Raw genomic sequence first — 13,492 nt, forward strand, 5'->3', positions numbered from 1 at the left:
GGCGGGGCCCTCTTCAGCGGTGCTCCTCACGGCGGGGCCCTGTTCAGCGGTGCCTGTCTTGGCGGGGCCCTCTTCAGCGGTGCTCCTCAAGGCGGGGCCCTGTTCAGCGGTGCTCCTTACGGCGGGGCCCTGTTCAGCGGTGCTCTTCACGGCGGGGCCCTGTTCAGCGGTGCCTGTCTTGGCGGGGCCCTATTCAGCGGTGCTTGTCCTGTCTTTCAAGGGAGCCAGACCTGGCCAAGACTCCCCGCTTAGTCGCCCTCTGACCTTGCGGTAGCGGGGCCCTCCTGTGATGGAGTCTTGTGCCCGTGGGTGTCGTCCGTCACACCCGGTATGGGGCTGGTGGGGCCCTCCTGGTGTGCTCCGCTGCTGCATGTCTTCTCCGCCCTGCTGCCCTTGCCCTCCTTCGCTGCAGCTCTCTGGCCCTTGCCTCCCTTAGATGATGTGGCAGGTGACGTGGCAAGGCCACTCTCCGTGGTGGCAGCCGTCTCAGGCTTTTCGCGCCGGTCCTTAAGTTTTCTTGTCCTCTTCCCAGGGGGTGGGCTGGCTGTCCCCTTGCTGCTGGCCGATGTTCCTTCCCTAGGAGCTGGTGGACTCCAATAGCCCTGCACTATGGTGATACTAGATGCAGGGCTGGTGGTGGCTGAGGTGCTCTTTGGACTCTTACCAGATGGAGGGGGTGGGTCAGGTGATGCAAAGAGGTTAATTTTGGAGAGGAAAAGTTTTTTAGGAGCAATGGGAACAGTAGGTGCAGTGGGTATGGAAGTGGAGGAAGAGGATGTGGTTGTAGGAGAGTCAAGTGTGCTGTCTTTGGGTGCAGGTGCTTGGGCTGGAGGCTGTCGTGAGGTGGATGGCTGTTGGGTGGGTGGCTGCCTGCGTTTGTGTGGTTTGGAAGAGGGGGTGACAGACACAGTGGGAGAGGACACAGGGGACGTGTAAATGGCAGTGGGGGTGGTGACTGCACGTGTGCTGACTGTCATGGAGGGTGTGCTGGTGATGGAAGTACTGGCTGATGGTGGTGTGCATGCAGGTGTGAGTGGAGACATCACAGGGAGGGAGGAGGAGACGAGGAGGAGGGGGACACAGAGGTGGTAGTGACTGTTGGCATGTCTGCATCTGGATGTTGTTTGTGTGAATGCTTGTGGGATCTGTGGTGCTTATGTCTGGATGAGCTGCCCTTGGGTGTTGAGGTGTGTGCAGGCTGGTCTGATGGTGTGGATGGGAAAGGCTGAGGAACAGGAGACTGGGACTGGGTGGAGGGAGTTAGAAGAGGGAGGCTGGAGACAGGGACAATGGCTGCCGTCAGTGCTGAGGCCAGAGCGTTGAACGATCGTTGATGGGCAGCCTGACCCGAATGAATGCCCTCCAGGTATGCATTGCTCAGATGCAGCTCCCTTTCCACCCCCTGGATGGCATTCAAAAGGGTAGACTGCCCAACAATGAGCGTCCGGAGGAGGTCAATGACCTCCTCACTGAGGGCAGCAGGGGTAACTGGGGCAGGGCCTGAGGTGCCTGGGGCGAAGGAGATGCCCGCCTTGGTGTGCGAGCGGGCACGGGGCGAACGCTGAGGGGCTGCTGGGAGGGCGGAGCTGGTGCGCTGGGTGGCGGCTGTACCTGTAGTTGCGGTGGGCACGGATGATGCCGCCACCGCAAGGGAGCTCCCTTCCGAGGACGTGTCGGTGTCGCTGACGTCTCCACGGGTCCCTGTTGTGGAGCTCCCCTCGCCCTCCGTCTCACTGCTGAACTCAGAGTCCGTTGCATGGCCCTCCGGGGCCATGTGAGATGCAGCTCCCTCGTGCGCCAATGCCACTTCTCCTCCGCCTGATGATGCTAATGCACACATGCACAGGAAGAAAAAGAAAATGGGTGGGGGGGAAAAATGAAGACAGGTTGAGTGCATGCATTGGCAACACCGTTGGCGGAGAGGACAGACACAGATGCCCCCTGAACTACGCTGCGCAATCGGGGTACACTACTCAGTTCTTGTGACTAGGCCTACAGGTCTATGGACAACAAATGCACACATGGGTGATGCAGGACCATGGATAGCTGTACTTGGCACCCTACAGAGGTGGGGGGCGGGGGCACAGGGCCATGGCTAACGGAGGGGACTAGCCTACAGAAAGCGCCCTGGCCTTGAGTTACCCACAGCCCTCCTCCCCCACCCAGACACCTCCACTGCGCGCAAAGATAGCAGAATGTGCTGATACTCCCCCCCTTGTGTCTGCTGTGATGTCCTCACGCGCCCATCCAAATCGGGGTAGGCCACCGCCAGGATCCGGGACATCAGGGGGGTCAATTGGCGGCTGGCACCCCTCCTACGTTGGGAGGCCATCCCCAGCAGAGGCTCGGCGGTCTTTCTTGTCCCGCGGCGGATGTCCTCCCACCTCTTTCGGCAGTGGGTGCCCCGTCTGTTGTGGACTCCCAGGGCCCAGACGTCCTTGGTGATGGCACGCCAAATGTCGACCTTCTGATGGGGGCTGACCTATTTGACATGTACAGGGTGGGAAAGGAAATATCATCACTTTTCAGCATGGTAGATGTGAGTGGCCCCCCCCCCAACCTTGCCATGTGGCACATGTTCCCATCTGTCATGCGTTGCACTCCTCATTCGCTCCCCTCCCCACCATCTTACATACACCCCACTCAACACAGGCATAGCCCATTCAGCGTGCACCCTGTGTACTAACCTGTTGGTCTGGAGGACCGTAGAGTAGCGCATACTGGGGAAGAACCCCATCAACAAGTTTCTCCAATTCTTCGGAAGTGAAGGCAGGGGCCCTTTCCCCAGTCGCAGCAGCCATTGTATCTCCCAGACCGAGGTCACAGCAGCACTTGCAGTATAGGTTCTCTCCTGTGGATGAGCAGGTCTCGAGTGATTAATCAGATAGAAAATGGCGGTCACGCCCGCGGCGGTGCGTACCGCGGCGGTGCGTACCAGCGACCGCGGCGCACATCGTCATTGGCTCCTGAGACCCATAGGGTTCAATGTTAACCAATGCTGCTTTGCGCCGCGGTCTTCGACCGCCTACCGCCACGGTGTGCCACGCCAGCGCAGTGACCTCACATCCCACTGTCACACTTCACAGGTCAGGCAGCCGCCATTTCAAGGGCCCTTCCTAGGCACCGTCCGCTGGGACTTGCGAGGAGAAGGATGAATCTTCCCGTGTACCGACCACTGGTGGACCTGTCGACAATGGAAGAACGACATATCATACTTACATACTGGCTTGACAGAGCAACTATACATGAACTATGTGCCCAGCTGGAGCCAGACCTGATGTCCCCCTGATGTCCCCCATCCGCCAACCCACAGGGATTCCCCCTCTGGTGCAGGTTCTGTCAGTACTCCATTTTTTGGCAAGTGGGTCGTTTCAGACAACAGTGGCCATATCATCTGGGATGTCTCAGCCTATGTTTTCAAAGGTTTTGTCCAGAGTGTTGTCTGCCCTGATGAAATACATGCGGAGATACATTATTTTCCCTGAGGTGGGCGAATTGGCTACAGTGAAGGGTGATTTCTATGCCCTTGGACATATCCCCAACATCATTGGGGCCATTGATGGGACCCATGTGGCTTTGGTTCCCCCCAAAGACAGTGAGCAGGTGTACCGAAACAGAAAAAGTTATCATTCGATGAATGTCCAGGTGGTCTGTTTGGCTGACCAGTACATCTCCCATGTAAATGCCAAGTTCCCTGGGTCAGTGCATGACGCGTATGTCATGCGAAATAGCAGCATCCCTTATGTGATGGAACAGCTACAGAGACACCGTGTGTGGCTAATTGGTGACTCTGGTTACCCCAACCTGTCGTGGCTACTGACCCCAGTGAGGAATCCCAGGACAAGGGCAGAGGAACGCTACAATGAGGCCCATGGGTGAACTAGGAGGATCAAAGAAAGGACCTTCGGGGTCCTGAAGGCCAGGTTTAGGTGCCTGCATATGACATGGGGATCCCTCATGTACTCACCAAAGAAGGTGTGCCAGATCATCGTGGCCTGCTGTATGCTTCACAATCTTGCCTTGCGACACCAGGTGCCTTTTCTGCAGGAGGATGGTCCAGATGGTGGTGTTGTTGCAGCTGTGGAGCCTGTGGAGAGTGAAGAAGAGGAAGACGACGGGGACGACACGGACAACAGGGATACAGTCATACAACAATACTTTCAGTAGCACACAGGTAAGAAACAGCCACCCCAATTTACATTTACTTGAGGCCTCATGCGTCTCCACTGTCTGCGTTTCCCCCCAGTTCCTGTTAACTGATTTGTGACTTTCCCTTCCCTTTTCAGAGCTGTATGACCCACTGCCTGACTTCAGCTTTGTTTGCCCATGGACTAAAGCTTATTGAAATTGGTATGTTGTCATCACAAAGTAACTGGACATTATTGAACCGTTATGTGTAATACATTTGTTAAGAATACAAGCAGACTCCTGTTTATTTAAGTGGAATAAGTGATTTATTGAAAGTGCTAGATATAGGTAAATGATTGGGAAGCCGGGATGGGTGGTGGTGGAGTAATGTCCATGGCAGAGTCCAGTTCTCAGTCGCACAGGTGCATTGTCCATATGCCTGTGGAAGGATGGAGCAGGGGCAGTTCAAGGTTGGACAGGGTGACAATGTGGGACAGTGGGATGACATCAGGGGGTATCTTAGGCTGGCGGGGGTCTTGCAATCCTACTCTGTCTTCTTGTGAGATCTCAGGTTCCGCTTGCGGGGTGGTTCTTCTTCTGCAGGAGGTGGGGTTCTGGTGGCCTGTCGTTGTGTGGGGGCCTCCTGTCCACTGGCGCTGGCGGAGGTGGTAGGCTGTTCCTGGCCTGGGCTAGTGACAGGGGCCCTTTGGGGTGCCACATGGTCCCGCAATGTGGTGACGATCTGGGTAAGGGCCAGGACGATGGTCCCCATTGCGGAACCGATGTTCCTCAGTTCCTCCCTGAACCCCATGTACCGTTCATCCTGCAGTTCCTGGATCTCCTGGAACCGGGCCAGTACCGTCGCCATCGTCTCCCGGGAGTGGTGGTATGCTCCCATGATGCTGGAGAGGGCCTCTTGGAGAGTCGGTTCCCCGGGCCTGTCCCCCCCCTGTCGCACAGCAGCCCTCTCAGTTCCCCTGTGTCCCTGGGCCTCTGTCCCCTGGCCGGTGTGCCCACTACCACTGCCCCCAGGTCCCTGTTGTTGTTGGGGTGGTGGGTCAACCTGGGTGCCCTGTAGTGGTGGACACACCGCTGATTTACGTGCCCTGGAGACAGAGGCATGGGCCCGCTGGGTGGGAGCTGTGCTGGTGTTCCCAGAGGGGGTTGGGTCTGGTGTAGCCTGTGGCTGTCTGTGGGGAACCGACTGTCCAGAGGTCCCCGATGGGCCGGGCTGGTCGTCTGGCTCCAGGGAGACAGAGCTGCTGTCATCGCTGGGGGCCTCTTCTGGGGGTGGGATGGACATCTCTGGACCCTCCGTGGCGGTGTGGTGGCGTTCGGGTCCTGCAGGGGTATAAAGGTATGGTTATTTCTTCTGTGTATGGGATTTCGTGTGACGGGTGGGTGTCCGTGAACCCATGTGCAGGCATTTCCTTGTGGGGGCTTTTGTGAGGGTGGCTTGTGGGGGTGATGTGTGTGTGCAGTGGGCATGCTTTGGTGATGGGTGTCCATGCTTTGGGGTCGCATGCAGGGCTTGGTGTTGGGATGGGTGGGTTGTGATGGTGAGGCTTTTGCTAGGGGTTGGTGTGATGGGGGAGGGGGTGAGGGTGGGAGTATGATTTGGCATTCAGGTGGGGTGGGGGTGGGAAGCAGTAGTGAAGATTTGCCTTACCAGAGTCCATTCCTCCGCCTACTCCTGCGAGGCCCTCAGGATGCAGGATGTGCAAGACTTCCTCCTCCCACGCGGTAAATTCTGGGGGAGTAGGTGGGGGTCCGCCGCCAGTCTTCTGCACCGCTATGTTGTGCCTTGATACCATGGAACGCACCTTCCCCTGTAGGTCGTTCCATCTCTTCCTGATGTCCTCCCGATTGCGTGGATGCTGTCCCACCGCGTTGACCTTGTCCACTATCCTTTGCCATAGCTCCATCTTCCTGGCAATTGTGGTGTGCTGCACCTGTGCCCCAAAGAGCTGGGGCTCTACACAGACTATTTCCTCCACCATGAACCTGAGTTCGGCGTCACTGAACCTGGGGTGTCTTTGGGGTGCCATGGGGTGGTGTGGTTGAGGTGTGGGGTGGCGTTTGTGGTGATGAGTGTGGTGCGTGTGGTGGTGTGTGGTGTTTGGTGCGTGGATTCTGTGTGGGTGATGGTGTTGTGTGCCTCTGTGTTGTGGGATTCTCTATTCTGTGCTCTGTCTCTAGCCTTCGTCAATGATTTCGGGTGGTAGGGGCTTGTGGGTGATGTGGGTGTGTGTTTTATATTGTGTTGGGTGTGTGGGAGTGGTGTTAGTATGTGTATCAGGTGTGTGTATTTCGAAGTGACCAATGTGGCTAAGTTTTCTATGGGTGTGTGTATTTAGACCGCAGCGATGTGTACCGCCAATGGAATACCGCGTTTGAAAGACCGCCGCGTGGATTTGTGGGTCGGAATGGTATGGGCGTATTTCTGTTGGCGTGACGGTGGAGGTTTGGTCAGCACCATTTTTTCGCTGACCTTTGGTGTTGCGGATTATTGAGGATCTCGGGTTTTCGGCGGTTTGGCATTTGCGGGTCAGAATGACCGTGGCGGTTTACCGCGGCCGCGGCGGTGTTATGGCGGTCTTCTGACCGGCGGTAAGCGCCTTTTACCGCCGAGGTCAGAATGATCCCCATAGACCCTCAGGCCGGTGGTAAAAAAAAAAGGATTTTGTCCTTGGCTGTAACTGCCATCAAAGACCGCCACTTTAACACACCGACCGCCAGGGTGGTAATGGCCACTGGGCGGCAGTCGTCACAATCCCACCGTTGGGATTACAAACCGGCCTACCACCATGGTTTTTGTGCCAAATTTCTCCCCTGCCCCCCTACCCAGAGTTCTCCCCCACCCTCCCCCTCCCTCTCCTACCCCGGCACACATACACACCACAGGCGACCCCATTTACACACATGCTCTTATGCATACCCACCACCACCCACCCATGCACACATACATACCCACACACCTCAACACACACCAACATACCATGTCACACACATGCATTCACAACACTCACAATCACTCATTCATGCACGCATTCAAAGCGACTCACAGCCGCATGCACGTATTCCTAAACATAAACACACACCCCCACATACACACAACACCCCTCACCCATCTCTCCTGTCAGAGAACCCGACTTACCTGCTTGCAGGGGGTCCTCAGGCTGGAGACAGCCCATGGCGCTGCTGTCAGCAGCAACGTCCGCCAGCAAAACACCTCCAGGTCACATAATTGGTCATGATACGGTCAGCGGTGTTTTGCTGGCGTGGCGGTGCTGCTGTCAGCAGCGCTGCCTTACCGCAATCCGCCACCATGACCGTTGGCGGTGTTCCTCCAGCATTCTGGCGGTATACCGTCGGCAGTCATGATACGCTGGTAGCCACGGCGGTGGTATGTTGGAGGCTGTCGCCGTGGCGGTAGGCAGTAGTTACCACCAATGTTGTAATGAGGGCCATAGACACTTGCAACAACTCTGACAGAGCACTATAGAGGGACATCATATATGAGCATGCACTGGTTGACCTTGAAGACTTACATATCCTATGGACAAGAAATACACGTAAAGATCCCCGGTCTATGGTACCTAGACCCGCTTGGACTATTTCCTCACCTCACAGTCACTGATAGCCACAGTGGTAGAATTGCGGATCCTACAGACGGCGCTCTCGGATCATGCCCCTGTCATACTGTCACTGACTCTAGGCCTCACCGCCTCCATCCACAAACCTTGGCAACTAGCTACACATCGCTACCGCCCCCCACAGGGTAAGGAACAACTCCAATCCCATGTCTCCGAATATATGCAAGATAACAAAGGCTCCGTTTCCTCCAAGAGAATACTCTGGGCAGCGGTAAAGGCTACCATTAGGGGACGCATGATAAGGGACTCAGCTCAGGCGAACAAACTGGCAGTGAGCCAACTCCAAAAACTCGAAAATCAGATCTTGTCTCTTACCCGTCACGCGATGTAGACTAGAACAAGCACGTGCAGCCCTTAATGAACTATATACAACAAAGGCAGAATACCCGCTGCAACAGCTCAAAACTCGTCATTACGAACAGGGGGCGAAAAAGCTGGATGCCTACTGGCAGCACAGCTCCGACAGCTTGAAGCAGATCAGGCGATACCTGCCATTACCTCCTCCAAAGGGGAGATTATCACAAAACCACACGAAATAGTAAACAAATTTACTGACTTTTGCAAATTACTATACACCCCAGAATCAGTGGCTAGTACCCAACAAATATCGTCCATCCTGGATGAAGCGCAATTACCTATATTGTCGGATGCAGGGCGAGCCCTATTGGAGGGAGAGCTTACCAAAGGCGAGATACGAAAGGCAATAACCAACCTTCCCTACCATAAATCCCCAGGGAAGGACGGATGCCCAGTGGAATTCTACAAATGGGCAGGGGAAGAGACAACTGACACCCTCCATGGGGCCCTTCTAGAGGCCTGCGAAGCAGGGTCACTAGGATGCCTCTCTAACAGAGCTGTGATAGGATAGCGGTAATAGCAAAACCAGGGAGAGACCATCTCCACTGCAGTAGCTATAGACCCATCTCCCTCCTGAATAGCGAAGTCAAAATATTAGCCAGTATCCTAGCGACCGGCCTCCACAAAGTCATTATACACAAGTGGGGTTCGTCGAGGGACGAAGATCCAGGAATCACCTTAGGAATCTAACCTACGCCCTATGGGAAACCAGAGATAGACTGGAGGAAACCATAGCTTTATCATTGGACACAGAAAAAGCGTTTGACCATATAGAATGGAATTATTTGGTTACTGTCCTGCAGAAATTTGGGGACCAATTTACAGCAATGGTCAGTCTTCTATACGAAAAACCGACAGTGCAAGTAAACTGTGATAGTTTCCTCTCTGACCCCTTCCGATACGAAGGGGGACGAGGCAAGGCTGCCCACTTTTGCCCCTCCTCTTCCTATTGACCTTAGAACCCCTAGTGGCTACGCTCACACAGTCACCACTCCTTACGGGATCCAAGTCCCAGGGGGAGAGTCAAGAATTTATCTATACGCAGATGATATACTGCTGACACTAACTGACCTGTCCCGATCCCTTTCAGCCTTATTGGAGATTATAGATGGCTTTGCGCTTCTCTAAGGCTACAGGGTCAATTGGGACAAAAGTCAGGCACTGCCCCATCCATCTCTCCTACCAAAGCATCAGTTCACGGTTTTCCATTTCGATGAATGCCTTCGCCCTGAAATACCTGGGAGTTTTTATAAACTGAGGTCTTGATAGTATGGTAGCGGACAACCTAGACCCACTTCTCACATGTATGCGACTAGACTTTGCCAAATGGTTGCAGCTCCAGCTCACCCTTTGGGGCAGAGTGCAAGCCGTGCGAATGGTGACACTCCCACGATTCACCTATGTCCTGGGCATGTTAACAATATGGGTGTCCTTGCTGACTCTCCGATTGGTAGATAAGGAGATACGTAGCTTTGTATGGGATGCCTACCGTCCCCGATTGATCTCTGCTAAACTCATGGCACAACAGACCACTGGCTGTCTAGGGTTCCCATCAGTGGAACATTATGCCTTAGCCTTACAAATATCTCAATTGGTGTTTCTGCTCCCGGGAATACCAGACCCACCCCAGTGGGTCACGACTGAAAGGTACCTGATGAACCACTCGACAGGCAAGGGGCTCACTTTGCTGTACCAGGACCAACCAACCTAATCTGGATCTTCTAATCCTGTGATCCAGGCTATGCAGATGGCCTGGAACAGGGCGCATAAACTACTGGAGGCACAACCCCGCCTGCACCAACAGGCTCCTCTGTGGGGTAATGCCGCTCTCCGAATAGGTGGGTCATCCTTCAGATGGTCACAGTGGGAAGTGGCCAGTATCTTAACCCTTGACCAAGTAATAACTGAGAACGGAATTGTGCCCTTTGAACAGCTCCAAGAGACATACGGTCTACCTCCCCAACTACAATGGTGACACCTAGAGCTACTGCATTGCCTACGCCGCCACCTCGGAACGTTCCTGGGGCCACTGGCACCTTCCCCAGTGGTACTGTTCCTCACGACCTGGGGACGATCTAAGGGGGTGATGTTGGGTCTCTATGAAGTCCTCACTAACTATGTTTTCCCAAAACTCCTCCTAGTCAACCTATGCACCAAATGGTCCACACGACTGAACGTAGACATAGTGGAGGAAGGATGGCTGGACCTCCTAGAGGCACTGGGCAAAGGGGTGCGAGAAGCAAGGCTGAAATTTTATCTATTTAAGACCTTACATGATTGGCATTGGACACCCGTGAAGTTTCACAGGGCGGGACTGCTATTGCTAGCGAATTGCTGGAGATGTCCGGATCACCGATGTGATATCATACACATACTCTGTGATTGCCTCTCTGTTCAGACCCTCTGGGAGGAAGTTGGCAACACACTGAGAATGACCATGACTTTTCAAAGCATTGACACCCTCGCTTGTCTTCGTTCACAACACAGAAGACACACCAGAACTGTTGTGACCCCCAACTCTGACTCCTACACACTGCCCTCGCGACGGCTAAAGCTTGTATCCTGCGACACTGGAGCTCCCCTACCTCCCGTCCCCAGAGGAATGGATGGTAGCAATGATTCATACAGCAGCCCATGAAAGAGTCCTATATGCTCTTCACAATCAAGTGGCCCACTTTACCCAGATCTGGTCACCTTTCGTTAGTGAGACCTCCTGAATCCAAGAAAGGCAGGAGAAAAAGAAACAACTATCCATATACAGATTTACCCCTCACCGCTTTCAATACCCCCTCAATCTCATCATACCTCCTGCTCCCACAACCTACTGGCCACTGACTGCATAGAGTGAGTAGCTACTGATTGAGAATTGAATTGGCACCAACTATAAGCCTCCTTGAGCAACAGTGACCTTAGTATACACACTGTCTGCTGTATAACCCTCCTTACTGCTAGCCCTAACAGGCCTCATCAAGGCCTACACACCCTGCAGCTACCCATGAACCCCAACCCCACCAGAATTGATACGTCCTTAGTAAACTATTTCAATATCCCACTAGGAACCTCCCCCATCCTGGGATCTACCTTGTGACGGAAACTCTCACCACCCTATCTTTTATAATCCAACCATGAGCTGATCTTTACACATAAAGGGGGACCTGAGGTCTGAGTCTGCAGATACGGACCTGAATATGGTCACACAGCTCCTACAGGAATGGACTCCATAGACTTTCCCATACCCTCCTTAGTTACTCTCATACCTTTGTCCGTTTCCACCCATACATTTCTGCTCTCAGAAACCTATTCTATTGTAATGTTAGATCATTGCCACAATGGTTTTTCTCCCCTTCTGGGGATCACTATGTAATTCTATGGAGAAATAATGCTTCTTCAATAATAAAATGTATTTTAAAAATAAAATCAAATTCAAGTGCCAACAAATACTGGTACATGCCCAAGCAAACAAGCATCACCCTTATTCAATAGTTCTTTAAAGTACTTGTGTGATTTCACAAAAGCAAAGCCCTTAAATCCAAAGGTGTATCCAGTAGACAAAGAGAGTGATCCTTCCACCTCGTAATCCAAGTGAAAAAGTGACCAGGAGAGGTACGAGCACTGGGAAGAGTCTACTGGACAGGAACATGAAGTTGGAATCTCTGGGACACTTCCTTCCTGTTTAACAAAACAATGGGCTTCTCAATCTAAAAAAACAAATTGAAGGGTTCATTGGAGAAGCACAATCTGCGGACCAAGATCTAGGCGGTCATTACAACATTGGCAGTAAAAGCCGGGTACCGCATAGCAGAAGACCGCCAACACACCGCCGCGGCCGCGGAAATCCTCCACAGCTATTATGACCCACAGCTCGGAATCCGCCAAAATTCAGACACCCACACAAGTCCGCCACACCAAAGGTCAGTGATAAACTGGCAAAACAAAACCTCCACCATCACGCCAACAGAAATACGCCCACACTATCACGACACACGAATCCACGCGGCAGTCTTTCAACTGCGGTATTCCATTGGCGGTACACACCGTGGCGCTCAAAATGCCCACACATTTACAAAAAACAGCCACATAGGAAAATTCAAAATACACGCACTTGATACACATACACACACCACTCCCACACACCCAATATAATATAAAACACACACCGACATCACCCACAGACACTTACAACAACAAATCACGAATGAAGGCCAGAGAGAGACACCACCATCAACAACACTAGCATCCACAGGCGCACAACACCATCACCCACATAACATCCACGCGCCGCACACTACACACCACTACATATTAGCACACTTATCACCCCACACACCACCCCACACATCACTTACACCACCCCATGGCACGGCAAAGGCACCCCAGGTTCTCGGAGGAGGAGCTCAGGATCATGGTTTGAGGAAATCATCCGGGTAGAGCCACAGCTATTCGGATCACAGGTGCAGCACACCTCCATTGCAAGGAAGATGGAGCTATGGCGAAGAATAGTGGACAGGGTCAACGCAGTAGGCCAACACCCAAGAAATTGGGATGACATCAGGAAGAGGTGGAACGACCTACGGGGAAAGGTGCGTTCCGTGGTCTCCAGACACCACCTGGCGGTTCAGCGGACTGGCGGTGGACCCCCACCTCCTCCCCCACAACTAACAACATGGGAGGAGCAGGTCTTGGCGATTCTGCATCCTGAGGGCCTCGCAGGAGTAGGTGGAGGAATGGACTCTGGTAAGTCAAATCTTAACTATTACATCCCCCACCCTACCTGCATGCCAGCACATACCCCCACACTCACCCTCACCCCCATCACTCTAACTCCTCACAAATGTCCCAACATCACAAACCCCACATCCTAACACCAAGCCCTGCATGCAACAACAAAGCATGGACACCCATCACCAAAGCATGCAACTGCACATACCCATACACCCCCCTAAACCATCATCACACGAGGTCCCACACAGGAATGCAAGCACTGGGGTACACGGTCACCCACCCATTGCACACCATGACACACACAGATGTAATAACCATCCTTTTATACCCCTGCAGGACTCCTACCCAACGTCACCGGACAGGAGGGTCTACACCACCAACAGAAGAGGCCCACAGTGATGACAGCAGCTCTGTCCAACTGGATCTAGATGACCAGCCCGGCCCTTCGGGGACCTCAGGACAGTCGGTTCCCCACACCCAGTCACAGGCCACCACAGAGATTCTCCCCTCTGGAAACACCAGCACAGCACCCACCCAGAGGGGCCCATACATCCATCCCCAGGACACGTCAATCAGCTGTGTGTCCACCACTACAGGGAACCCAGGGTAACCCACCACCCCAACAACAA

Source organism: Pleurodeles waltl, chromosome 5, assembly GCF_031143425.1.
Source record: "Pleurodeles waltl isolate 20211129_DDA chromosome 5, aPleWal1.hap1.20221129, whole genome shotgun sequence".
NCBI classification, from domain to species: Eukaryota; Metazoa; Chordata; class Amphibia; order Caudata; family Salamandridae; genus Pleurodeles; species Pleurodeles waltl.